The sequence below is a fragment of the Bufo bufo genome, chromosome 2, assembly GCF_905171765.1.
Source record: "Bufo bufo chromosome 2, aBufBuf1.1, whole genome shotgun sequence".
NCBI classification, from domain to species: domain Eukaryota; kingdom Metazoa; phylum Chordata; class Amphibia; order Anura; family Bufonidae; genus Bufo; species Bufo bufo.
This window is the reverse complement of record NC_053390.1, coordinates 611169471-611197282: the sequence shown is the minus strand read 5'-3', so window position 1 is coordinate 611197282 and position 27812 is coordinate 611169471.

Below are 27812 nucleotides of genomic sequence, written 5' to 3'. Positions count from 1 at the left end.
AAATTAAACTGCTTAAAGGTGGTTTCTAGTACTTAGTATAGGTCATCAATATCAGATCGGTGGAGGTCCAACACCGGGCACCATCACAGATCAGCTGTTTGGAGAAGCCTCTTGTGCTAGAAACTATACAGTAGATGGAATGTGAACAGCAGATTGGTGGAGAGGTCAGCCCCCACTGATCTGATATTAGTGACCTATCTTCAGGATAGATCATCAAAATCCAAGTAGCAGAAAATCTGTTTAATTGCAATATTATAATTCATATGTGATGAACATGTTGGAAAAATATCCAGGCGAGGTGATCGCCTCAGGCAGCACCAAGTAGGAGCAAGAGAGGGGCAGCCGAAGGGCCATAGGCTTAAGGAAAGGGGTTAGGTTAAGAAATTGCCATTGGGGAGGGAGGGACACCGTTTCGGTTTTCTCCTCAGGCAGCAGAAAGGCTAGGTGCTCCCCTGTCTTTGACTTGCAAAAATTAGCTGCATATAAACTCACCCTAATGGAAACATAAGCGTGTACTCTCTGTTAGGTATCATTTCATCTCTTCAGCTACATAATTCTTCTGTACACATGCAGGTCAGTGGTCATTCATAACCAGAGCAAGAATATTTCATAAAGAAAATTGTAAATATATCATAAAAGTGATCCAAGACCCAAAAGTGACCTCAACTGCAATTACAACACTGCCAACAGAAGTGTTCGTACAGGGGATGGGAATGGAGCAGGAGTGAGCTTCTGGAGGAACACAGAGGCACACACACAAAGACATTGATGATGGCTCTAGTAAGTTCTCTACCTCACCCTATTGCTGGATTTACAGCCACACTGCTCAGTGCTACTGTATAGTGAGCTCCATGGTGCTGCTGCCTCTGAGGTTATCATTCAGATGATTATGGTTGCCCATTGTTCCTGCTTGCATCACATTAACTTTAAAAACTGGATGTTCACAATTTGCCTAATATATTCCACCCCATAACAGGAGACATTGTCAGGGGATAATCAATGTTATTCATTTATTCTGTCAATATTTTTAATGTTATGGCTTAACATATATGTTCGATACATGTTGTTAAAACCTTTGAACACTAATGTGCCCTCTGTAAACCTCTCCCCCCAGAACCTGTAGATCCTTTTTTGGGGAAATACTTGTCTTTTAGACCATGTTTTATGTGAGCTTTGTTTGTATTCTATGTCTTTGTTCTTTATTTGTCTGTGGTTTTCATACGATAACCTGCATCAATCTATGTACCTCTTATTGGTCTATTCAGATATTTTTTGACATGTGACTTTTATGTGTTAAGTATATTTCTTTGACCCTAATGTAGTCTTGTGATGTCATTCCAGTTTATATTCATTTATTTTATGCACTTATATAGCGCTACTATATTCCCCAGCACTTTACAGACGACATTATCATCCAACTGTCCCCAATAGAGCTCAAAATCTAAGGTCCCTATCAGTATGTCTTTGGAGTGTGGGAGGAAACTGGGGTGTCCGAAAGAAACCCACACAAACACAGGGAGAACATACAAACTCCATGCAGATGTTGTCCTTGGTCGGATTTGAACCTAGGGCTCCAGCACTGCAAGGCACCAGTGCTAACCACTAAGCCAACATGCTGCCCTTTATATTCAATAAACTTTATCTAGTTTAAAAAGAAAAATAAGAATTGTGGCCTTCTGATCACAGGAATTTCCAATAGTAAGCCTCCCCTCTGTTTTGTAAAAATTTGCTTTTGCCATGAAATAATTTTTATTGCTGCTTTAACCGTAGAGCTAAATGAGCTTCAGGAAGTGGCCTGTTGGTGGCAGCACCACTATCAACTATATCTGCATCTTTAGGATCTGGATGCAAGTAAACACTATGGTGGAGCAGGCCCCTGCCATGCCATTCTCTGTAAGAAAAGCAGTGATATCATAGTGCTGCCCTGCATAACACATTGAATATCCTCAGCAGGCAGCAAAATGACATCACTGCCACTAACTGACTGCACTGGGGTGCTGTCATTCTTTGCTCTAGGTGGTTAGATGCAGAATGGACATGAATATCACCACATTGCACTACCTGTAGCATGCTACTGACCGGACACAAAAGTCCCAGATACAGGACTCATCCTTGGAAGGGGCTAATTGTGTAAGGGTTTTTTATTATTATTTGCAGGTCTACTATTACAAAGCTTTGCCCAGGTTGTTTAGCTAGAGTTCTATGGCAGCAAACTGAATCATTACCCCAGGTAAATAAAATTCTAGCAAGGGTACCTTTTATATTAAGGGTTGTTCAGGATTTGATATTGTTGTCTTGTTCTCAGGATAGGCTATCAATATGTGATCAGCAGAGGTCCAACACTCCGAATCCCTGCTTACTGGCTGTTTCAGAGAACCTCCGGAACTACACATTATCATCCATTGTGTAGTGGACGGAGCTGGTAACTACTTCCAATTAACTTCAACAGGAGCAGCACTGCAGTTACCAGCTGCGTCCACTACACAATGGAGGGAGCAATGAAGTTCCAGCACCTATTTCCAGCACTTGAGCTACAACAACAAAACAGATGATCAGCAGGGGTCTGGGCTGTTGGCCCCCCGTTGATCTGATATTGATGGCTTATTCTGCGGATATGTCACTAATATCAAAATCCTGGACAATTCCTTTAAGACATATTGACCTAACTAAAAAGGTTCTTTTTCCCCCTCTCAATTAAAGTCACATCTATCGGAACAATGGAGGTTGGGTTTGATTAATTCCACTGAATGATGTGGACACCAATTTTGTCTTCAAACATTTATATTACAGTTTATCCAAAGATCACGTGTAGATGGAATGGGATGGCCAGTCCCTTGAAGAAACACTTTTGGTAAAGTTATGCCTAAGTTATGCTAAGTTATGACTAGTGCATTGGTATGACTTTCCGTGCCTTTTCATGTTCTTCATTGCCCCATGAGGCCCAATACTTGGCACATAACTGTTTAATTTTTTTTCTTGGAGTTTCCTGGAGTTTTCTTGAGATTTTTCTGTTAAAATATCAAGCTTTCACATGTATTGTGAGCTACAATTTAGATATTAATGTACTGATTTCAAAATAGATGCATGTATTTTTCATATTGAGGCATTATACCACTGAAACTGATAGGACCTGACATATATCTGTCCAGAGGATTCATTAGAGGAATTAAAAACGGGCCATTATTTTTCAGTGAGTTTATTACTTAAATTCCAGCCCAGTGCCACAGATGTCAACTCGGTGCTGCGGCTGTTAATGATTCAGCCGGTGTTTACTCAAACCTTTATGGAACATCAGGGAAATCTCTCAACTTCTTAATGTTATGTGATCATGTTTTCAGCATGTGGGGCATATGTACAAAAGGGAAATGATTTGTCCAGCTGTTGTTTTTAACTAGAAAAAAATTCCGTAACGTTACAAATGCTGATATAGATAACTATCACCCTGTACTGTCTTTTTATGCCACTTATTATAGTGTCTCACAGACTACTACCCTGTTAAAACGTAGCCTTTAATATAAATCCATTAAAAATAACCCTGGAATATAGATAATAATGTAGAGAAAATAACAAAAGAAATCAACAATCGTGTAACGGGCAGTTATATAGGCAAGGCTGCAGGTAAGTTGATGAATGGGTAATATCTCTAACTCTCACCCTATACTGTAGATCCTGCCTATAAAACGGAATGGCCGCCCTGATAGGGGCAATCCCGTATCAGGAACCTCCTGAAAGCCCTAGGATGGCAATGATTGGGGATTAGTGGGATAGGTAGCCCAGTAGATCGGTGACCTCTCACTAAATCATGAATAATCTACCACAAGCACACAAAAAATAATAAACAAGTGTAAACAAAAATAATAAACCCAGTGTGAATAAGGAAATACACACTATTCCAGATCAGACATCATTACCACAGTTGCCAAGTAAGGGTGGGTTCACACTAGCGTTATGAAGTCCGTTATGGCTTTCCGTTATAACATGGTTATGACGGAAAATAACGGAATCCATAGGCTGGAATGCAAAACGGAAGTCTTTAAGAGGCATTCCGTTTTGCTCCGTCCTAATAGAAGTCTATGGAAAAACATAACGGAACCGTCTGGGTCCCGTTACACAAGATGGAAAACAAAGTCCTGTCGACAGGACTTTGCTTTCCGTCTTGCGTAACTGGACCCAGACGGATCCGCTATGCTTTACGATAGACTTCTATTACGACGGAGAGCAAACGGAAAGCCTTTTAAAGGATTCCGTTTTGCATTCCGTCATAATGCAAGTCTATAGGCAGCAAAACGGATCCGTCCTTCCGTCTTATGAATTCCGTTATTTTCCATTATAACCATGTTATAACGGAAAGCCATAACGGACTCCATAACGCTAGTGTGAACCCACCCTTAATGATATAAACAATGATACAGTATCCTATATGATATTGGTGTATCAATGCCAAATTCTCGTAGTCCCTTTCCGTCCCAACACGTTTTGCCCAACTTAGTCTGGGGCTCATCAGGGGACAGAACGGTGCACTTAGAATAGTGTCACCAGCATAAGTTTAACAAACACGGTTAATGGTTATTTAGTAATATATTCAACATGAATATCCCCCATCATGGTTACTGAATTAAGTGTGCTGCCTTACATGAACATCAGATAATATAAATATATTTGCCACAATCATGATTCATGTATAAACTGTCAATCAATATACCTCCTAAGGACTGCACAATACGGTAACAAGATAAATGTACTATCTATGGCAGATAGTCACAAACTACTTGCATATTGCCCATTATTAGTGGCTGGTGCAGAAGATGGACCTCGGGGTGACATGGCAGCGGTGTCCAGATGGAAGAAGAAGTCCGCACATCGGTGATGTTCCTGATGGTCGCTTTTACCATCAGCTAAGGGGCACCGCAATGGGCAGCCCCTGTTCGCCAACTTACAAAAATGTATTCCTGGGCTGGTGGGAAGACACTGTTGTCTTCTCCGAATCCATGACCCACTGGACCAGACATATTATGTTATGGTCCAGATTTATAGATGACATCCTTCTGTTGTGGTCTGGTGCTGAAGAGAACTTCAGATTATTTATGGGTGAATAAAATATGAACCACATAGGCCTATATTTTACGTTTGAGCTTCAACATGATTCTATCACGTTTCTTAAAACATGAGTCGAAAGAGGTGAAAATAACTTCATCAAGACCACTTTGTACCACAAAAAGACCTCAACAAACAGTCTCCTAAGTTGGGATAGCTTTCACCTGAAATCACTCAAAAAAGGCATACCTAAGGGGCAGTTTCTTAGGATCCATAGAAACTGCTCGGATCAGAGTGGCTTTACTCAGGAGGCTTCTCAGCTATTCCATCGATTTAAACAAAGGGGATACCCGGACTCCTGCTTATATGAAGCATGATACCGCATCTCATCAAGTCCGTGACATCTTAGGTAGATACTGGTCCCTTTTAAAAACGGATCCTGATCTGGGAAAGGTTCTCCCTGATTATCCAGCCGTCACCTTTAGACGGGGACGCAGTGTAGGGGACTCTTTAGTACATAGCCATTTTGAAACCCCTCTGAAAAGCACATGGCTGTCCAACAGAAAAGTAGGCACATTCAAATGCGGTAAATGCAGAGCATGCCCGTTTATTGCAGTGGGTGACACCTTCACTCATAATACAAAAAGGCAGGATCTATAAAGCCTGTTCCTCTGCCAACTGTAACACGGTTGGGGTTGTATATCTGGCTCTGTGCGACTGTGGACTTAAATATGTGGGAAAGACGTGCAGAATGTTTAAAAAGAGGATCCTTAAACATATAGGTGACATTCGCAACAAACGTGACAAACCCCTGTCAAGACACATTTTGCTTCACCACGCTGGTAATATAAAAACGATACGATTCTCAATGATTGAGACAATTAAACAGTCTATTAGAGGTGGCGACTTCCATAGGCTGTTGAGACAAAAGGATTTGAGATGGACATACACCCTTAATACTGCTCTACCTTTTGGTCTTAATGAAAATATTGACTACACAAGCTTCCTTTAATTGACCAGCCAACCACTATTTAAATGGGCCAGTATCACAAATGCCTTATTATCTCGGTCTAATATCATGGTAATATTGGGAATTCGTAGCCATCCCCCCTAGCACCGAGCATTTCCCCCCCTAATGTTATTAAATAACCTAATAGTTTAGTTGATTAAAAAACTTCAACTATGGGCTCTATGTTTAAAACAACCATGATTGATACCTATATCTCCCATATTTATTCATTTTTTTATGTGCTGCCATTTGATTTCTATCTTCAACCTGTCCCCCCTTGGCTGCCCGATCACATGACTGGCCCTTAACATCACTATATGTTCAGTGGTTGCTAGAACACAGCTAGTTCCGGCCATGTGATACGGAGCGGGATCACGTGGTCCAGGTCACATGGACCGAGAAACTCTTGCGCGACCAGCGTGAATTCGGGGTAGGATCAGGTGACTGAGTAGCTCACGTGACCTGTTGGCATGTCCAACGGCCTATTTAAATCGGCAGGCCTGCACTATACTTATCTGCCACTCCATCACGGACATCACCGACGTGCGGACTTCTTCCTCCATCTGGACACTGCTGCCATGTCACCCCGAGGTCCATCTTCTCACCAGCCACTAATAATGGGCAATACGCAAGTAGTTTGTGACTATCTGCCATAGATAGTACATTTATCTTGTTACCGTATTGTGCAGTCCTTAGGAGGTATATTGATTGACAGTTTATACATGAATCATGATTGTGGCAAATATATTTATATTATCTGATGTTCATGTAAGGCAGCACACTTAATTCAGTAACCATGATGGGGGATATTAATGTTGAATATATTACTAAATAACCATTCACCGTGTTTGTTAAACTTATGCTAGACGCAATTTAGTAACCCACCTTATTGCGACTGCCAAATCTATCATACCTCTCCACTGGAGAGACGCAAACGCCCCCACAATAAAAGAATGGATTACCAAGGTAAATCAAATTTGTAGTTTCGAAGAAATGACAAGCTGGATCAACAGAAACCACGATAAATTTCTGAAAACCTGGCACCCTTGGAGGCTATGGAGTGATAGGCAATGAAAATAGCTGACCTAACCGACACCCTGACCTAGATCTTGAACATAGTTCCCTAGTTCCTTAACTCATATACAGTTCTACTGAGCATTGAAATAGCTTAACCTTACTCATTATCTCCCCCCCCCTTTTTCACCCCCCCCCCCTCCTCTTCTTCATCTTTCCTCTCTTTCTATCACCTTTCTCCCCCTGTTTCTATCTTACCTTTTATGTATAAATGGCATATGGTCCAGACAACCATGGTCCCCCATTAAGTCTTTATTTAACACCTTTAGGATAATAGGGGATTATGATCATTGATATACCGCATAATATAACTCATGGATCTATAAAGATAAGTCAAGTAGTTAATATATGTAATGTAATGTATATGACCTGTAATATCAACTCTGTATACTACTAAATATGGCCAAAAGGTCATTGTTTGTTTTGAAAAATTCTGAAAATAAAGAATTCATAAAAAAAAAAAAAAAAATTACGCTGGTGACACTATTCTAAGTGCACCGTTCTGTCTCCTGATGAGCCCCCTAAGTTGGGCAAAACGTGTTGGGACTGAAAGGGACTACGAGAATTTGGTATTGATACACCAATATCATATAGGATACTGTATCATTGTTTATACCATTAACTTGGCAACTGTAGTAATGGTGTCTGATCTGGAGTAGTGTGTATTTCCTTATTCACACTGGGTTTATCATTTTTTGTTTACACTTGTTTATAATTTTTTGTGTGCTTGTGGTAGATTATTTATGATTTAGTGAGAGGTCACCGATCTAGTGGGCTACCTATCCCACTTATCCCCAATCAGGGCCATCCTAGGGCGTTCAGGAGGTTCCTGATACGGGATCGCCCCTATCGGGGCGGCCATTCTGTTTTATAGGCAGGATCTACAGTATAGGGTGAGAGTTAGAGATATTACCCCATTCATCAACTTACCTGCAGCCTTGCCTATACACGACTGTTGATTTCTTTAGTTATTTTCTCTACATTATTATCTATATTCCAGGGTTATTTTTAATGGATTTATATTCAAGACTATGTTTTAACAGGGTAGTAGTCTGTGAGACCTTAATGATTAGGTACTACTTCTAGCAATTGGACCCTGTGACGGGTTATTGTCTCAGCTGTGAATTTCACTTATAATAGTGGAAATATTTTCTAACAATGGAATTATTGTATCCCATCTAATGCATCCGATTGACTGGTTAATGTATAAAAAGTACCGCTCATCCATCTGTCAAAAATGCTAATAATTGTGACTGCATCTGTGTATCTGGAACCAAGTGTGTGGCCAAGATGTTTATCAGTACGCATTAACAAAGAGGTTATGGCTAGATTTACAGTATGTTTATTGAATGCAGCTGTACATTCATCCTTTCTACGGTAAAGGATCACAAATTATATCCATATCATGGGCAAAATTAGGATAACATTCCTTTGCAATTTAACCGTAAAGGGCCAAGCTCTTTTTGTCTTTAAGGATCAAAAGAATTTTGTATTTTTTGCGTTCCTACGTTTGATTGATTCAAATTTGTTGCTGCCCATATACGTTAAAGTTTATAAATGAATATAGATCTTATGGTCATCATCTGCCATTTATTATTGGGAACAACATCAATCAGCAGTGCTGTTTTTTTTTTTCAGCCTATAATCTTGTATTCTTCCTGACAATAGACAGTAAATAATTTGCATTACTGATGACCTTTTGATTATGAGTTTCTTAGGGTGATTGAAGAGTTCAAAGTAGTTGTCTCATTACAGACATTGATGGTGTATTACAAGGGTGTACCATCAATGTTGGTTCTTTATGTGTTTGACAAGCTACAACCCCCTATATGAAACTATGACCAGTAGTGTTGATCACGAATATTCGAATTGCGAATTTTAATCGTGAATATAAGCATTTCGAGAATTCGCGAGTATTTAGAATATCCCAAAATACATTCGTAATCGCGAATATTCGATTTTTTTCAAGAAAATAATGCCTGGAGATCACGAATTCACGAATTCTCGAATATATGGCGAATATTCGCCCAAATATTCGCCCAAATATTCGCGAAATATCGCGAATTCGAATATTGCCCCTGCAGCTCATCACTAATGACTAGAATAAAACTGTTACAGTGCTAGGAAAATACCATGTCACTTTTTCTCTTCTGGACTATAATAATTGATTCTTATGGCTCTTCCTTATAGTCTTTTTACCAACAAAATACTAAGTGGCATGAAGCTTTCTTAACACCATTACCCCTAGTGATTAAGAGGAGTACCCACTAATTGGAAATGAATGGCCTATTCTAGTATAATGCAATCGATGTGTCAATCCTGGTCCGGGGCCAACAGGCGCACTTCTCTGCAAACAGTGCTGCCAGCGTCCAGTTGTCAGAGTAACAAGCAGGGAGCTCCCTGTGCTCCCTAGTTTTGTTTTTCTCTCCTGGTTTGCCATGTTTGTCCATTCTACAGGGGGAACCAAGAATGCTGGCCGGTCCTCGGAGTCCCGGGCCAATGAGGATGTGCGCTGCGGCTCCCAAGCGTCAGGGGGCGTTGGCAGCAGCTGTGCCCAGCGTGCAGGCATGCCGACGTGAGCTGCCTCTCCCCAGTGTAAAGGCCAGCGTCTGCAGAGTACAGATGGCGGTGAATGTTTCATCTTATGGCTTCCCCTGATGGTGATATTTATTAAAGCAGTCTCCTCTGGCTTTGATTTCTGGATTGGACTTGTGACTACAGTTTTAGTTTCTGGCATTCTGGTATCGTATTTGATCTCCTCTTTCTGACTCTTTGGCGTGTTTTGGTTTTCTCTTTGCCTCTGGCGTATTTGTACTGTGTTGACCATCTGGCTTTTGTCCCTTCTTCTGTACGACTACTCTTATTTAGTGTTGATCACGAATATTCTAATCGCGAATTTTTATCGCGAATATTGGCACTTCAAGAATTTGTGAATATTTAGAATATAGTGCTATATCTTCGTAGTCGCAAATATTGTAAAAAACAATGTCATCAGTACCCATTATCCCTCACTGCTTCTTGCTTGTGGGCTAATGAGAAGGCTGCAATATGTTTGACTTTAGGAGTAGTGTTGATCGCGAATATTTGTATCGCAAATTTTTCCGATTGCCGATTTTTGCAATCAAGAAAATAATGACTGGAGATCACGAATTCTTGAATTCGCGAATATATGACGAATATTTGCCCAAATATTCGCGAAATATTGCGAATTTGAATATTGCCCCTGCCGCTCATCACTGCTCTTATTGTGTTTGTGCGTCTGTTTGTATGTCGCCCTTCACATATTGCACTATAGGCACTGTCATCCAGTTGTGGATCACTGCCTATGTTGACCGTGCAAGTAGGAAGGGATAGTGGGTCCGGGCAGTTTAGGGCTGTACTATCCCTGTTTGCGTGTGACGGTAGTCATTATACTGATATAGTCACCAGCCAGGCCTAACTCTGCCGGTTGTTCCGCTTCATGAATCCAGTCCGTGATTTAGTGGAATAAATGCAGAGTCTAACCCTGATGGTCCCTTAATTTAAGTTCTCATATTCGACATGTTAAGTCTGTCTTGCAGATATTGCACAATAATTTTCTATCTGTGAAATTAAAAAAATGCTTGTTTAGAGTCAAAGAGGTGCCATTCTTAGGATATATCATATCCCCAGACTCTTTTTGCATGGACCCAGTAAAAGTTCAAGAGATTAATGACTGGGTTCAACCTAAATCTCTTAAGGCCCTGAAGAGGTTTATTATAGAAAATGTATTTTGTAAAAAAAAATCTGTTATCGCCAAACTTGTTACTGACATTACCAGAAAAGGTGCTGACACGGTCAGTTGGAAACCTGAAGCTACGGTTGCCTTTAAAACTGTTTTGCTGATGCTTCCATTCTTACCCAACTGGATCAGAATAGACATTTCATTGTGGAGGTCGATGCTTCTGAGCTAGGAGTAGGAGCGATGTTGTCTCAGGGTACATCCACTTTTACCTGTTTGAAACCTTGTGTGCATTTTTCTAGACAATTTTCCTCTGCTGAAGCTAACTATGATATAGGCAATCGTGAGCTTTTGGCCATTAAGTGGGCCTTTGAAGAATGGTGCCATTTTCTTGAGGTGGCTAGACACCAGGTAGTGGTTCTCACAGACCACAAAAATCTGACATTTCTAGATGCTGCCAAAAGACTCGATCCTAGGCAGGTAGGTTGGGAGTTGTTTTTCACATAAGTTTTGTTGTCACTTATAGGCCGGGTTCCAAGAATATCAAGGCTGATGCCTTGTCAAGAAGCTTATGTGCCAGTCAAGCTTCAAGATCCGAGCTGGTTCCAATTTTACCTGCAGGTACTGTTGTTTACGCCATTTCTCCTGATCTGGCCTTTGAGATCTCCACCAATCAGAATCAGGTACCTGAAGGTACTCTTGCAGATAGTTTTTTTTGTTCTAGCGGGCTTTTGGAATGCTTTATTGTCTGAACTTCATGACTATGTTTTGAGCGGTCATCCAGGTATTGAGGGCACTTGTATGTTGGTTGCTAGGCATTATTGGTGGCCTGCAATGTTATTCAGACTTACCTTTTGGCGCGTGAAACATGTGCCAGGTCCAAAACACCCAGGTCTCGTCCAGCTGGAGACCTGTGTCCATTGCCTATTTCGAAGAGGCTGTGGTCATATATCTCCATGGACTTTATCATGGATCTTCCTCGCTCCCAAGGGAGGACTGTGATCTGGATGGTTGTAGACAGATTTTTGAAAATGTCACATTTTGTTCCTTTAAGCAAAATTCCTTCAGCTAAGGAATTCTCCTTGGTATTTTTAGATCATATTATTAAAATCCATGGTATTCTGTAAAATATTGTATCTGTTCAATTAGTTTCTAAATTCTGGGGATCATTTTGCAATCATTTGGATGTCACTCTCATCTCTCATTCTCCTCAGCCTTTCACCCAGAACTGGCAGAATAAAAGGCTGAATCAGAGCCCTAAACAGTTTTTGAGGTGCTATGTGACTGACAATCAAAATGATTGGGTATCATGTAAGCCATGTACCGGGGTAGGGCTACCCAGGATACAGTAAAGTCATGAACGGGGAAAGCAACCCCAAAACCAGCTTTTGCCAAAACAGAATTTTACTTAAATGTGGCAATAGACACAACCACGAATGCTGGGAACATACAATAAATTTACATACACCCATCCCGAAGGCTGGGACCTTTGTGCTGCACAGCACGGTGCCCTCCGATGGATGCAGGAGGAAAGTGCAGTAATTTACCTACTGGCGGGAACAACTAAACTGCCACACCTTACCTGTTATTACCCTAAAAAAACAAGAACCACTGTATGGGTGTGTGGTACGGGCTAGCCTGCCGTGCAGCACAGCAGCTTACAATCTTACAAAGCTCTACAGTATTCCCCCTCCCATAACTGGTCCTGTAGCACGTGCCTAAGTCATCTCTCCAATGTGAAATGTCACTTTAAGTTATGGAGTCCCAATGAACAGTAGTAACACTTTGGCCTTACACAAACAGGGACCCTAACTAACTAACTACAGTCCTGGTCTCAGTCTCTAGGCTCCAACACTGTGATGAGGTGCGTGCACGATTTTACCGACCCGGGTCTGCTCTGCATCCGCTGGTGACTCTGAACAGAACAAATGCCTCTCCAAAAAGCATGCGGTACCGCAGTGTATGTAGCTTTGCTCCTCAGCTCTCATCAGCATTCCTGGAGGCAATCCTCGTTCCTCTGGACAGAATCAGGGTCTTGAACACGATCAGCTTCACTTAGCTGCAGCTCTGGTCACTGATGGATGCTCTCACACCTGGATGCCATTGGATTCTGTGCTCACACAGTTCCTCAGTCTCAGCTTCCTCTAAGATGGCTGCTTCCTTTTTTTCTCTAGGCTCTGAAACTCCACCTCTCATGAATATGAAAATATATGCAGTCTATTAGCTGTGTTTTGTAAACAGCGGCATCTTGTGGCCAAACATCAGAATGTCAGTCCAGATCATTTAATTTAATCTATACAAACAGTATTCAGACAATAAGAGCTGTTTCCCCATCTGTCATTAGCTGAACTGGACATCAATAATCGTCCTTACAGTTCTACTAATACCTCACAGTTTTTCTGCAATTATCGTTTCCATCATTGCATGGGTTTATTTAAATCGTCAAATTCTGATAATCCTGAGATAGAAGCGATGTCTGAAAAACTGTGCACAGTCTGGGGCCAGGTTCACACGAACCTGAGGAATTCCCAAGAGGTTCAAAACAGAATCGCTAACAGAAAGAGGTCTCTAGGAATTAATTTTGTACTGGGTGACAAGGTGTAGTTATCCACTAGAAATATTTGTCTTGAGGTTCCATCCAAAAAATTTGCACTGAACTTTATTGGTCCTTATGAGATTATTGAAGTTATCAATTCTGTGTCGTTCCATCTGAAATTAAATGAGTCATTCAAAATCCATAATGTGTTTCAATTAGTCTTTATTTCAAAGAGTACTGGATTTTTCGCTTTATAAGACTCACCTGATGATGAGACGCAGTTAGGTTTTAGAGGACGAAAATAGGAAAAAAATATTTTGACCCGAAAGGGGTGCTAAAATATTTAATAAAATAACAATAATAGTTTACACTGTTATGGGGGATCTACGGATGACACAATGTTATGAGGATATTTGGGAAATCTTCAGATGACGCACTGTTATGTGACTATAACCCCCCTCATCTTTTAGAATACACCCATACATTGGTGTATTCTTAAAGATGAGGGGGGTTATAGTCACATTTAATATTAGCACTGTCCAGAGACTATAATGTAAGTGGCCTGTCTTTATATAAAAAAGACTATAACCCTCCTCATTCATAAGAATGCATCTATTTACTGCAATACATGTGTGCATTCTTATGGATGAGGGGGGTTAAAGTCCTATTTAACACACAGTTAATTTTTAGGTCAGCCCCTGAGCGGTCACTTACCAGGTTTTATCCCCTATTTCACAGCAGTTCCATTGGTGGTCTGTGGCAGCGGCGCTCATGGCCGGAGGGAGGCTGGCGGGACTAGGGAGAGGGGGGAAGCTTATTACACCATCAATCAGCAGGGCTATGGAGGAAATGAGCAAAGTATGACAGCAGAGACAATCACCTCGGGGAAAGGGCAGGGCTACGAAGGAAAAGTAGGCATGTTTTTGGCCAAAGAAAGAAGGCTGAGAGTGAGTGGGTATGCTTTTTGCTGGAATCCTCCAATCTTAGGGGGAGAAGTGTTGGCTTGCGTGAAAGTTGCGGGTTCCCGATGCTGAGGGTCAGTGTCTGGAGCGCGCGTGCTGTGGGGTCACTGGAGTGGAGGCAGCCACAGCTGAGTGAGGGGATCCGGGGCTGCGGGCACTGACGAGGCAGAGCAGAAGGTGAGCAACGAGAGGGGAGAAGTCCTGGAGAGTTGGAGAAGTGCTGGAGCACAGCGGGCTGTTGTGTGTGTGTGTGTGTGTGTGTGTGTGTGTGTGTGTGTGTGTGTGGACTGAGAGGCTGGGATATAGCAGAGTCCAGTCTGCTCATGGCCGGAGGGAGGCTGGACTGACTGGGGGGGAGCTTATTGGTGGAGGCGGCAGTTCCCACCGGCACAAACCACCAATCAGCAGTATGTGCAGGCGGCAGTGCAGCGGAGAAGGAGAACTGCTCTCCTCCCACTTCCTCTTCTATGGAGCAGACCCAGGCAGCAGCTACGTACTATGGACGTGCGGGCTGATTTTCGACAGATTCGCTTTATAAGACGCAGTCATTTTTTTCCGCCACTTTGGGGGGGGGTGCGTCTTATAAGGTAAAAATACAATACATTACATCCTCTGGTTTCACAGGAACCTCCTGGTCCGGTGGTTGTAGAAGGTGAGTCGGGTTTATGAGGTTGAAAGAATTTTGGTTTCCATCCCGAAAATCTTGTGCACTGGAAATGTTATGGTCCTCAAGAGAGTATTGATGAGTCATGAGTGTTCATGAGGGCCATGCTGATTGGTTGGTTAAAAGGTTCCACAAGTTACACCTTGATAAACCTGCTCCTACTGAGGGTCCAGTGACCTATCCTGAAAGGGGTACTGTCATGGTTCCCCCAGCTGCTGCTGCCTCCATGTGGCAGCAGCAACCAGTTACTGGGGGAGCCAGGAGTGCAGGCCGGCCCTCATGAGGATGTGCGCTGGGGCTCCTGAGCATCAGGACACGTTGGCGGCAGTACCGCTTGGGTAATTTGAAGGTGAATTTTTTATCATCTGGCTCCCCCTACTGGTGATATTTTTTATTGCAGACTCCCCTGACTCTTATTTATGGATTGGACTTGTGACTACGGTTTTGGCTTCTGGCGCTCTGGTATTGTATTTGATCGCCTCTTTCTGACTCTTTGGCATGTTTTTGTTTTCTCTTTGTCTCTGGCGTATTTGTACTGTGCTGACCATCTAGCTTTTGACCTTTTTTCGTATGACTACTCTTATTGTGTTTGTGTCTGTTCCCGTTTGTGTGTCGCCCTTCACATATTGCAGTATAGGGACTGTCGTCCAGTTGTGGGTCACTGCCTAGGGTGATCGTGCAAGTAAGTAGTGATAGTGGGTCCAGGCAGTTTAGGGCTGCACTATCCCTGTTTGTGTGTAACTGTAATCGTTTTCTTGACATGCTTCTTAGGGCGGATTGTGCTCCTCCTTTAAAATTGAGGCTATTAGGAATATATTCATTTGCAATTTTACATAAAGAGCAGTCTTCAAAAAGATATTTTTAAATATTAATAAATTCTCTGCTTTTGCTGTTACAACCTGAAAATATAATAATGTATCAGAGAGACAATTTAAAGTATTACAAATGCCTGTGGCATAAATTGCTGCTCAGATAAGAAACATTATAGTAAGTGAAGAAAGTAATCTGAATATTCACATAGCCCTCTGGCAAATTTTTTATTAGGTACAATCCTAATATCCTTCAACCCACTTATCAAACTAAGAGATTGTGCAGGCAAAAGCAGATTTTTTTTCTTTAAGCAAAGGCATATTGCAATTTCTATTATTTAGCGTATTTTCTCCTAAGGGTATATACAAGGTTCTTGATTAAACTTGTTTCCTTTGAATTATTAATTCTAGGAAGTAGGTTATGCTTGGCGCTCTCTACATTAAATTTTTTATTTTTTTTTGCTTTAGTGTATACAATCTAATTCATTGAGTGCTACGTAAATTAGGAACTCAGTAGTTGATAAAAAATATATTTTTCTGCTTACTTACTCTTTGTTTTTTCTATTTTAGGCATCATTCATGCAAGCAAATTACAGATCTGCCCAAGCTATGGACCAATGCTGTAACTGCATATGCTTCTACTTTATACAGAGTCTTTCATACCGTAGGAATAAAAAAAAAATGGCATGCTCATCCAGAGGCAGTAGCATCTTTCCACAATACAGACCAGTACTACATGTACTGTAGTGCTCGCTTTGCCAGGATGAGCTGCTCCTTTGTCCATCAGATGTATAGTGCTGCCCATAATTATTCATACCCCTGGCAAATTTTGACTTAAAGTTACTTTTATTCAACCAGCAAGTAATTTTTTGACTGGAAATGACATAGGTGTCTCCCAAAAGATAATAAGACGATGTACAAGAGGCATTATTGTGGGGAAAAAAAAACATATATCAGCTTTTATTTACATTTGAGCAAAAAATACAAGATGTTCTGCACTGTGGAAAATCTCAGAGGACGTGATCGGAAGCCAAAAATGATACCTGTGCTGGCCAGGACGATAGTTAGAGAGGTGAAAAAGAATCAAAGGATCACCACCAAGGCCATCCTGGTGAATCTGGGCTCTGCTGGTGGCAATGTCTCAAGGCAGACAATCCAATGGACACTGCACAATGCAGACCAAGGAGGACGCCACTTCTCCAGATAAGGCACACAAAAGCTTGCTTGGCCTTTGCAAAAGCTCATCTGGACAAAGAAGAAGACTTCTGGTCTTCTGTGTTATGGTCAGATGAAACAAAAATTGAATTGTTTGGTCACAATGATGTTTCCTTCATTTGGCGTAAAAAAGGAGAAGTCTTCAACCCAAAGAACACCATCCCTACTGTCAAACATGGTGGTGGGAACCTAATGCTTTGGGGGTGTTTTTCCGTCAATGGACCAGGGAACCTAATCACAGTAAACGGCACCATGAAAAAAGAGCAATACATGAGGATTCTCAACGACAACATCAGGCAGTTTGCAGAGAAACTTGGCCTCGGGCACCAGTGGACATTTCAGCATGACAATGACCCAAAACACACAGCAAAAGTGGTGAAGAAATGGTTAGCAGACAACAACATTAACGTTTTGGAGTGGCCCAGCCAGAGTTCAAACTTGAATCCAATTGAGAATCTGTGGAGGGAGCTAAAGATCAGGGTGATGGCAAGAAGACCCTCCAACCTGAAAGATTTGGAGCTTATTGCTAAAGATGAATGGGCAAAAATATCTGTGGAGACATGCAAAAAGCTGGTCTGCAATTATAGGAAGCGTTTCATTGATGTAATAGCCAATAAAGGCTTTTCTATTGATTATTGAGAAGGGTATGAATTATTTTGGACTGGACACTTTTTGCTCAAATGTAAATAAAAGCTGAGAAATGTTTTTTTTTTCCACATTAATGCCTCTTGTACATTGTCTTATTATCTTTTGGGAGACACCTATGTCATTTCCCGTCAAAAAATTACTTGCTGGTTGAATAAAACTAATTTTAAGTCAAAATTTGCCAGGGGTATGAATAATTATGAGCAGCACTGTATGTACCATATTTCTGGCATAGTAGCAAGAAAGTTATTTACATCCTCCAGGAGTTTTTTTTGGACTATTACATATAAAGACTTGTTTTATCTTTGTTAGTTATTTCCCTTCTTTTATTTGGTCTTAATTTTTTCTTATTTTTAGGTTGACATTTTGGGGTCTTTAGAACCAATTAGTAGCTTTCCATAGGGCTATGGTCTTAAAGGAGTTGTCCTGCCATACATAGATAAACTATAGTCAGGATAGGTCATCAATATCTGATTAGTGGGGTTCCAACACCCGACACCCCCGCCGATCAACTGTTTGAAGAGGAGGCAGTGCTCCATCTGAATGCCGCTTTCTGGTCCATTGCACTACACGTCATCTCCTGTGGAGCAGTGGCTTAGTGTAATTACAAGTACTTGAGTTGGGCAAGAACTTGTCATTATTCTGTGCTTCCAAGACGACGTACAGTGTAAGGGTCCATTCACACGTCCGTAAGTGTTTTGCGGAACCCGCAAGTTGCGGATCCGCAAAACACGGACACCTGCAATGTGTGATCCGCAATTTGCGGATCCGCACATCACAGACACTATAATAGAAAATGCCTTTTCTGGTCCGCAATTGCGGACAAGAATAGGACATGTTCTATGTTTTCCAGGAACGAAATTGCGGATCCCGAAAAAACGGATCCCGAAAAAATGGATGCGGATCCCGAAAATGCGGATAAGGATCCAGGAAATGTGGATTTGCATCCATTCCAGCCCCATTGAAAGTGAATGGGTCCGCAAATTGCGGAACGAATGCGGACCCAAATTACGGACGTGCGAATGGACCCTTAATGAAGAGGAAGCAGCGCTCACTCACATGGAGTGCCGCCTCCTCTTCAAACAGCTGATCGGCAGGGGTGTCGGATGTCAGACCCCCGCTGATCAATATTGATGACATATCCTGACGATAGGTCATCAATATATATGGCTGGACAACTCCTTTAATATATAATATTTTCAATGTATAATGGTCGCCCTGGAACCAATTACATTGAACCAGTGAGTATTCTTTCTTTCTTTCTTTTTTTATATATATTTTTTTAACTCGTGTGGATTATAAATCAGTAGCATTTGAATTTATGTTGCAATGCAAAGAATAACATTTGTGGCAGGCCTACAAAATCTGTAGTACCCCAGACCTGGGAGTAATACTATTGGGTTCTTTAATTGCTGCATTCTTATGTAATATAATTTGTACCATGTTATTTTATTCAGCAGGTATTGGTTGGCAATGGCTGGCTATAAAAGGGTTAACCACCCTGCTGCACCCCTCCTAGTAGAGTGGGATAATCCGACTTCCTGCCAGGAGGGGGAAGTCTAACGTAGTATAGAGCGATAGCAACCGCTATCCCACAAGTTACTTCTCAGTACAGTGCACATAGATGTGTATGCAGGAGGTGGGGGATGTACTAGACCCAAGAGGAATACAAAGGTCATGCGTCCCATGGAAAGTATAATCCCCCATACAGTATGATGTCTTCTTGTTGCCCCCATACAGTATGATGTCTCCTTGTTGCCCTTATACAGTATGATGTCTCCTTGTTGCCCCTATACAGTCTAATGTCTCCTTGTTGCCCCTATACAGTATAATGTCTCCTTGTTGACACCATACAGTATAATATCTCCTTTTGGGTCTTTTACAGTATAATGTCTCCTTGTGACCATCATACAGTATCATAGAATGTGTCGAAACATAGAAACATAGAAACATAGAATGTGTCGGCAGATAAGAACCATTTGGCCCATCTAGTCTGCCCAATATACTAAATACTATGGATAGCCCCTGGCCCTATCTTATATGAAGGATGGCCTTATGCCTATTTCGTGCATGCTTAAACTCCTCCACTGTATTTGCAGCTGCCACTTCTGCAGGAAGGCTATTCCATGCATCCACTACTCTCTCAGTAAAGTAATACTTCCTGATATTACTTTTAAAACTATGTCCTCTTGTAGCAGTTTTTCTTCTTTTAAATATTCTTTCCTCTTTTACCTTGTTGATTCCCTTTATGTATTTAAAAGTTTCTATCATATCCCCTCTGTCTCGTCTTTCTTCCAAGCTATACATGTTAAGGTCCTTTATTCTTTCCTGGTAAGTTTTATCCTGCAATCCATATACCAATTTAGTAGCTCTTCTCTGAACTCTCTCCAAAGTATCAATATCCTTCTGGAGATATGGTCTCCAGTACTGAGCACAATACTCCAAATGAGGTCTCACTAGTGTTCTGTAGAGCGGCATGAGCACCTCCCTCTTTCTACTGGTAATTCCTCTTGCTATACACCCAAGCATTCTGCTAGCATTTCCTGCTGCTCTGTGACATTGTCTGCCTACCTTTAAGTCTTCTGAAATAATGATCCCTAAATCCCTTTCCTCAGATACTGAGGTTAGGACTGTATCACTGATTTTATATTCTGCTCTTGGGTTTTTACGTCCCAGGTGCATTATCTTGCACTTATCAACATTAAATTTTAGTTGCCAGATTTTTGACCATTCCTCTAGTTTTCCTAAGTCCTTTTCCATTTGGTGTATTCCTCCAGGAACATCAACCCTGTTACAAATCTTTGTGTCATCAGCAAAAAGACACACCTTACCATTGAGGCCTTCTGCAATTTCGCTGATAAAGATATTAAACAATATGGGTCCCAGAACTGATCCCTGAGGTACCCCACTGGTAACAAGACTTTGGTCTGAATATACTCCATTGACTACAACCCTCTGTTGCCTGTCCCTCAGCCACTGCCTAATCCATTCAACAATATGGGAGTCCAAGCCCAATGACTGCACTTTATTGATAAGCCTTCTATGTGGGACAGTATCAAAAGCCTTACTATAGTCTAGATAAGTGATGTCTACTGCACCTCCTCCATCTATTATTTTAGTCACCCAATCAAAAAAATCAATAAGATTAGTTTTACATGATCTCCCTGAAGTAAACCCATGCTGTTTTTCATCTTTCAATCCATGGGATTTTATATGGTCCACAATCCTCTCCTTAAGTATGGTTTCCATTAATTTCCCCACTATTGATGTCAGGCTTACTGGCCTATAGTTGCCCGATTCCTCCCTACTACCTTTCTTGTGAATGGGCACAACATTTGCTAATTTCCAATCTTCTGGGACGACTCCTGTTGCCAGTGATTGGTTAAATAAATCTGTTAATGGTTTTGCTAGTTCACCGCTGAGCTCTTTTAATAGCTTTGGGTGTATCCCATCAGGCCCCTGTGACTTATTTGTATTAATTTTAGACAGTTGACTTAGAACCTCTTCCTCTGTAAAGACACATGCTTCAAAAGATTCATTAGTCTTCTTTCCCAACTGAGGTCCTTCTCCTTCATTTTCCTTTGTAAAAACTGAACAGAAGTATTCATTGAGGCAGTCAGCTAGTTCTTTATCATCTTCCATATACCTTCCTTCTTTAGTTTTTAATTTGGTAATTCCTTGTTTTAGTTTCCTTTTTTCATTTATGTATCTGAAGAATGCCTTATCGCCTTTTTTCCCTGACTGAGCTAATTTCTCTTCTGCCTGTGCTTTAGAAGCTCTTATAACTTGTTTGGCCTCTCTCTGCCTAATCTTATAAATTTGTCTGTCATCCTCGTTTTGATTTTTTTTATAATTCCTAAATGCTATCTTTTTGTTTTTAATGATTTTGGCCACTTCTGCTGAGTACCACAGTGGTCTTTTCCTTTTTTTGCTTTTACTGACAAGCCTAATGCAATCTTCTGTTGCCTTCAATAGTGCCACTTTTAAGTAGTCCCATTTCTCCTGGACTCCAATTAAACTGTTCCAGTCTGATAGGGACTCGTATACCACTAATCTAATTTTAGAAAAGTCAGTTTTTCTAAAATCTAAAACTTTTGTTTTTGTGTGGTGTGACTCAGTCACTGTACTTATAGTAAACTACACTGACTGGTGATCACTAGATCCCAAGCTTTCCCCTACAGTAATATCAGATACCAAATTCCCATTTGTGAATACTAAATCTAAAATGGCCTCCTTCCGGGTTGGCTCCTCCACTACTTGCTGTAGAGATAATCCCAGTAGGGAATTTAGAATATCTGTACTCTTGGCAGAACTAGCTATTTTGGTTTTCCAGTTTACATCTGGAAGATTGAAGTCTCCCATAATGATAACTTCCCCCTTCAATGTCATTTTAGCTATTTCCTCAACTAGTAGATCATCTAATTCTTTGACTTGGGTAGGTGGTCTATATATAACACCTACACGAGTTACCTTATAATTATCAAGCTGCAAGGTAACCCAAACTGACTCTAAATTGTTCTCGCTAACTTGTATCAAATTAGATTTTATGCTATCTTTCACATACAGGGCCACCCCTCCCCCTTCTTGCCTTCTCTGTCTTTCCTGTATAGAGAGAACCCTGGTATTGATATATCCCAGTCATTACTCCCCTTGAACCACGTCTCAGTAACAGCCACTACATCTATATTCTCAGATGCCATTATAGCCTCAAGCTCATTGATCTTATTCCCTAGACTGCGAGCATTTGTAGACAAGACTCTGAGCTTGTCATTTCTTAACCTTTGTGCTACTGGCCTCTTCTGGCATTGTTCCGGGGGGCAGTCGGACTGCTGGATTATCACTCTTTTGCCCCCCTTTCCTAGTTTAAATGCTTCTTAGCAAATACTTGGAACTGTTCACCGAGGACATTCGTTCCCTTGAGAGAAAGATGCAAACCATCTTTCTTGTACAGTTCTTTTCCATTCCAACAAGAGCTATCATGAGACACAAAGCCAAACCCTTGGTTCAGACACCATTCACCAAGCCATACATTGAATTCCTTAATGCGCATCTTCCTGTCATGCTGAAGGTTATGCACAGGCAAAACTGCAGAGAATGAAACAGTTGATGCAACCTCCCGTATATCCTTTCCAAGTGTATGAAAAGCTTCTTTCACCTTTGAAACCTCATTGCAAGCCAGATCATTTGTCCCAAGATGAAGAATAACATCCACTTCCCTTTCCTGCTTTGCTTGCCTAACAATATTTAGGATCCGTCATCTATCCCTGCTAGCGGTAGCACCAGGGAGACATCTCACAACACCATTCTCCTCAAACTTCACACCTCTTATGATGGAATCGCCCACCAACAACTGCTTACTATCAATCCTCACCTTCTTCTTTTTGTCTTTGGCTGCAGTCTAACATACTTTAGGCATGGGAGATGATTGTTTCTCACCCACTGTGCTTGAGCCATCCTCCATGTTGCTCTTGCACTCTGAAAGTGCTGCAAATGAATTATGGAGAGCCACAGACTGTGGGACATGCCTTCTATCCACAACTCTCAGTCTACCTGAACCTACAGTAACCCATCTTCCATTTCTAGGGGGCGTCTGTGGCAGTGGCATTGCAATGTTCTCAGCCTGAGTTTGTTTAGTGGTTAATTAAAAAATCTCATATTTGATTTCTGCTTGTGGCCCTCATACAGTATAATGTCTCCTTGTTGCCCTCATACAGTATAATGTGTCCTTGTGGCCCTCATACAGTATAATGTCTCCTTGTTGGATGGGTATTTATCATGATATATATTATTATCATGATACATTTCTTAATATTGTTATCGTGGGGATATTTTTGAAATCTCCCAACCCTAATCTAGAGTAGTGAGTGAGTCTAGATGAGTGCAGGTTGGAGAGGGGACGTGAGAGGCCCTGTCCTGATAATGGGGTATTTGGGAAGTGCCTTACAGAGCACCCATTCCTAGGAACCGTATCCAAGAGTCAGGATCCAGATATCTTTCCCCTGCCAAAGAGTTGGGAAGTGTCTCCTAGACACCCATTCTCAATAACCTGTTGGACAATTGAGAAGTAGCTCATAGAGCACCTACTCCCCAGAATCATACTGAAGACACTGCTGTGAAATGAGGGAATACAGCTAAGCCACCCATCACCAAGAAACTACTAGGCCAGTATCATCAGTGTGAAACTGCAGCCATCCAACCTTCCACCATAACTCATTAGTTGGTGCCAGAGAAAAAATGCACTAAAGCCTGCTGCTACTGCAGAGAGCTCCTGTAGGATACGATGTGGAGGATGGGAGTGGTAGTGGCCCTGATGTAGTGTGTCCAACCTCAGGCCGTCGCTCCCTAGGGTCTATTGCAGGGAAAGTTGTAGCACTAAAGAATGAGGCCAGCATTCAGTGTAACAAAATCCTTTTACTAAGTGCAACTTAGAACTTGAAAATACAAACAGTAGCAGCAGGCTTTAGTGCAGTTCTCTTCTTGCACCAGCAAGGATATTCAGGCAGATTGGTTGGTAGCAATTAAGCACTTAGCTGATACTGGACTAGTGGTTGTTTGATGTTTTGGGTGTCTTTGGACCATTTTCCTTCACTTTACAGCAGGGTCTGCACAAGCTGGATATAGCATTTTACTTTACATTTGCTGTCTCTTATCCTCTCAATGCTTTACTTGAGGCAATTTGATAATGGTTCTCTCAAAATAAATCTTTTGCAACTTTTTTTTCGTACACAGACCTGCACCCCAGGCTTGTGCACGAAACATCATCAGAGCAGGGAGAGAAGCTGACATCCCAGGTCATGTGACATATGTGAAATATTAAAGGGGCCACTGCCGATGAAGTAAGTGAACTGTAAAACCCTTACATTTGGTTAGTTAGAAACATAAAAAGTACAAAAAAATAACTTGGACAACCCTTTTAAATTCTAGCTATTTATGACATTGTTTAATACTGTGCATAGTACTTGTCCAGTAAAACATTTACAAAGAATGCAATAATTTACCGTATAACACATTTAATAAGTAAAGCTGATCCTATGTTCACATTAGTATTTCTTATTTAAAGGCTCAAAACTGATTCCAAAATTGATTCATGGTAAACAAATACAGTGCTGATTTACATTTCTCTTTGCATTATATTCAAATAATCAATTATTTCAAGGTCATGGGCATAGAACACTTTTTGAAAATATTAATCATGCTATGCACTACAAAAACTTTGGCTTTGGACTAAATATTTTCTTGGGGCATTCCTGGGATGATCGCACAGTCACCAATCTGGAATAATCACAATTAAAGAGTTTAGGAAAATAGAAGACACTCACGAGTGGAAAAGTGAAAGTGAAAAACGGGTGGAGTTTTTTGCCATTATTCTCTGAATATCCTCTTAAACTCTGTTAGGTTGGATGGTGACCGATCATCATGGGTAGACATTTTCAGATTTCTCCAGAGATGTTCAGTTGAATTCAACTCAGGGCTCGGCTGAACCACTCAAGGACATTCACAGAGTTGTCCTTAAGCCACTCTTGTGTTGTCTTGGTTGTGTGCTTAGGGTCATTGTCTTGGTGAAAGGTAAATCTTCAGCCCAGTATTCTGGATTAGATTTTTTTTTAAGAATATCTCTATACTTTGCTCCATTCAGCTTTGCCTAAAAGGGGTTTTGCCATATCAGACAATGGGGGAATATCGCTAGGATATTCCCCCATTGTCTGATAGATGCGGGTCCCAGAGGTTAACAATGAGAACGGAGCTGGGAAATGAACGGAGGGAGCACTGCGCATGCGCAACCGCCCTCCATTCATTTCTATGGGGTCACCGAAAATAGCCGAGGGTCCAACAGCCACAGCTCTCCTCGCTCCGTTCTCGTTGTAGGTGCGGGTCCCAGAGGTGGGACCCGCACCTATTAGACAATGGGAGCCATATCCTAGCGATATGCCTCCATTGTATGTGATGGGAATACCCCTTTAAGCCCATCTCCCTGTCCCAGCTGCTGAAAAACACCCTCACAGCATGATTCTCCCACCACTATGCTTCACTGCCAGTGCCTAGTTTCCTCCACACATGACACTTAAAAAAAAAAGTTCAATCTTGGTTTCATCAGACCAGAGAATCTTGTTTCTCAGTCTGAGAGCCTTCAGGTGTTTTCTTGCAAACTCCAGACGGGCTTTCATGTGTGTTTTAGAGGCTTCTTAATGGCCACTGTGCCATAAAGCCCAGATTGGTGGAGTGCTGCAATAATGGTTGACCTTCTGAAAGCTTCTCCTATTTGCACACAGAATCTTAGGAGCTCAGCCAGAGTGACTATTGGGTTCTTAGTCTCTCTTAGCAAGTGTCACGAGGGTGTCAAGAACCACGCCTGACTCCGTTATACCCGGGGTCAGGAAGTCGCAGCGGTTGGCTGCACGCTCTATGTAAGATAGGGCTGTTTCCTTATGGTTGCTTTCTGGGTTTGCTTTTGTAAACCCTTTTGGCTCACTCAGGGATCCGTAGCTCCTTCTCCTCAGCTGTTCCTTGTCCAGCACTCCCAAACCTCCTTATATTCCCCTCTCACACTTCTCTGGTTGCCAGATATAGAGCTTCCTGCCTGAACATCTATTCTGACCCTCTGGAGCTGTGTTGCTGCGTTCTCTGGTAGTTGGTCCAGAACGCTACCCTTCGGATCCCTGTTGGACCTTTGTGGTCTATTGTGGTCGCCCACCTGGGTGTATGTGTTTGTCTGTTTTGTCTGTCCTCTCCCTGGTGTTTCCCTCTTAGTGACAGTGGTGCGGACTAGCGATCCCACCGGCCCGTTCACTATCTAGGGCTTATTTTAGGGAAAGCCAGGGTTTAGGCACGCGATCGCCGCACGGGTGAGGAACCCGTCTAGGGACGTTAGGGCAGTCAGGTGCCAGCCACAAGGTGAGTTAGGGGTCACCACCTTTCCCTCTCCCTTGGGCAGGGCTTTCCCTTTTTCCTCCCTGTGCGTGACGCCGGTCATTACAGCAAGGCCATTTTTCTTTGTTTACTTAGTTTGGAGGGACAGCCAGTTCTAGGAAGAGTCCTGGTTGTGCCAATCTTTTTCCATTTTAGAATTATGGAGGCCACTCTTGGGAACTTTCAGTGCAGGAGACATTTTTTATACCCTTCACCAGATCTGAGCATTCACAATATCATGTCTTTGGTCACTATAGGCAGTTCTTTCCTCCTCATTGTCACAACAGAGGGTAGGGATAAGTGCAGCCCTAAACTCCACCCCCTCTGCCCCTGCTTACCTGCACGGCCCATCCTAACTGACGGTGTACAACTTGGCAGCAGTCCCTTGCTTAGATATGCGCAGGGGCCTAAGATGATAACAGAAGTACCGTAACAGAGTCAGACAAGCCAAAGTCAAAACCAGGAAGTCACGCAGGTACAAAGGGAGCAATCCGATAATGAATTCAAAACACAATCCGGAGCCTGAAGCCAAGAGGTCACGTCAATTCCAGGGAGGTCACAAGGTCAAAAACAGAGCCGAGGTCTGAAACACACAGAAGGCAAAATACGAAAATGCTGGTGAGGGTTTCAAGACCATTCACAGGCAACCTGTGGCCAGCAGGCTGCCTGTTTAAATAGCAGAACAAGTGGGTCACATGACATGGCCAGCGTCACGTGATCCAAATCCAGCCAAACCATCTGAGCGCGGATAAATCGAGATCGGCGCTCAGTACCTCTTTCAGCTAGGAGGATGACGGCCGCGCTAAGGAGGCATGCGTGGCCAGATCCTCCCTGCCCCTGGTCCCCATGGAGATGAGGACGCAGGCCACGTCCCCGCTCCTGCACAGATGTGGTATGCCGGCGAGCCGTAAGGAGGAATCGCGTCGCCGGCTCCCCGTTACACTCATGTCTTGGTTTTTGATCTGATATACATTGCCAGCTGTGAGACCTTATATAGGGTGTGTCTTTCCAAATCATGTCCAATCAACTGCATTTACCACAGGTGGACTCCAATAAAGGTGTACAAACATCTAAAAGATAGATGATCAAGAGAAATGGGAGGCCCTCCAATTCTCTTGATCATCTAAAATTCAGTTTTTACTTTCGAGAAATGGGAGGCCCTCCAATTCTCTTGATCATCTAAAATTCAGTTTTTACTTTCTTAGAATTGGGTTTTGAGTGCAGATTGATGGGGGGGGGGGGGACTTGTTTTTTTAT